Source organism: Otolemur garnettii, unplaced genomic scaffold (genome assembly GCF_000181295.1).
Source record: "Otolemur garnettii isolate 467f Iridium unplaced genomic scaffold, OtoGar3 scaffold00044, whole genome shotgun sequence".
In the NCBI taxonomy this organism is placed as follows: Eukaryota; Metazoa; Chordata; class Mammalia; order Primates; family Galagidae; genus Otolemur; species Otolemur garnettii.
Genome location: NW_003852439.1, coordinates 10784664 through 10786549, shown reverse-complemented (window position 1 = coordinate 10786549; position 1886 = coordinate 10784664).

Genomic DNA, 1886 nt, shown 5'->3' with positions numbered 1-1886 from the left:
CTGTCTCAAAAAAAAAAAAAAAAAGAGTGAATTGTATGGTCTGTGAATTACATCTCAATAAAGCTGTTAATTAGGCTCAGTGCCTGTAGTTCAGTGGTTATGGTGCCAGCCACATACACCAAGGCAGGCAGGTTCAAACCCAGCCCTGGCCTGCTAAACAGTGACAACTGCAACAAAAAAATAGCCAGGTGGCTTAGCGGCTGTAGCTCAGTAGTTAGGACACTGGCCACATACACTGGGTCAGGTGAGCTTGAACCCAGACCAGGCCTGGTAAACACAACAGCAACAACAACAAAAAAAATAGCCGGGCATTGTGGCCGGCACCTGTAGTCCCAGCTACTTGGGAGGCAAGAGAATGGCTCAAGCCCAAGAGTTTGAGGTTGCTGTGAACTGTGACTTCACGGCACTCTACCGAGGGCAACATAGTGAAACTCTTGTCTCTAAATAAATAAATAAAGCTGTTAATTAAAAAAAGGAAAGAGGCCAGGCTTGGTGGCTCACCTGTAATCCCAGGACTTTGGGAGGCTGAGGCAGGAGGATTGCTTGGGACTAGGTATTCAAGAACAGCCTGAGCAACAGAGCAAGACCCCATCTCTTTTTTTTTTTTGAGATAGAGCCTCAAGCTGTCCCCCTGGGTAGAGTGCTGTGGCATCACGGCTCACAGCAACTTCCAACTCCTGGGCTCAAGTGAGTCTCCTGCCTCAGCCTTCCAAGTAGCTGGGACCACAGGTACCTACCACAACACCTGGCTATTTTTTGGTTGCAGCGTCGTTGTTTGGCAGGCCCGGGCTGGATTCGAACCCGCCACCTTAGGTATATGTGGCTGGTGCCTTAGCCACTTGAGCTATAGGTGCTGAGCCAAAATCCCATCTCTTAAAAAAAACACAAAAAGCAAAACCGGGTGTAATGGTGCACACCTATAATCCCAGCTACTGGAGAGCCTGAGGTGGGAAGATTACTTGAGCTCAGGAGTTTCAGGCTGCAGAGAGCTATGATCGTGTCAGTGCACTCCAATCTGGGTGACAAGAGTCGCTGTTTAAAAAAAAGAAAAAAGGGGCTGCGACTGTAGCTCAGTAGGTAGGGTGCCAGCCCCATATACCGAGGGTGGCAGGTTCCAACCCGACCCTGGCCAAACTGCAACAAAAAGCTGGGTGTTGTAGCCGGTACCTGTAGTACCTACTTGGGAGGCTGAGGCAAGAGAATCGCCTAAGCCCACGAGTTGGAGGTTGCTTGTGAGCTGTGACACCACAGCACTCTACCGAGGGTGATAAAGTGAGACTCTGTCTCTACAAAAAAAGAAAGAAAGAAAAAAGCCCAGGCACAGTGGCTCATGCCTGTAATGCTAGAACTTTGGGAGGCCAAGGTAGGTGGATTGCTTGAGCTCAGGAGTTTAAGACCAGTCTGAGACCCGCATCTCTACTAAAAATAGAAAAACTAGTTGTAGTTAGGGGTTGTGGTGGCTGTCTGTAGTCCCAGCTACTTGCAAAGACTGAGGCAAGAGGATTGCTCAAGCGCAAGAGTTTGAGGTTGCTATGAGCTCTGGCACCACAGGACTTTACCCAGGATGACAGAGTGAGACTGTCTCAAAAAAAAAAAAAGAAAAGAAAAGAAAAGAAAGAAAGAAACCATAAAAGAAAATGGAAGGCAAGCCACAACATTCATTGGTAAAGGGACCAGGGGGGCCTCATTGAGAAGGTGACACTTAAGCAGAGATTTGAAGGAGAGCATAAGCTTCTGTAATGAAATCTATCTTGAAATTTCCTATTTTCTTAAATATTCCTGAGAATTTCAGGGTTCAGGCAGTAGTCCTTGTTCATGGTCCTTGGTCTGTTCTTGGCCAAAGAATGACCAGACCCACCAAAAACAAGGTAACAAAATTTATCGAG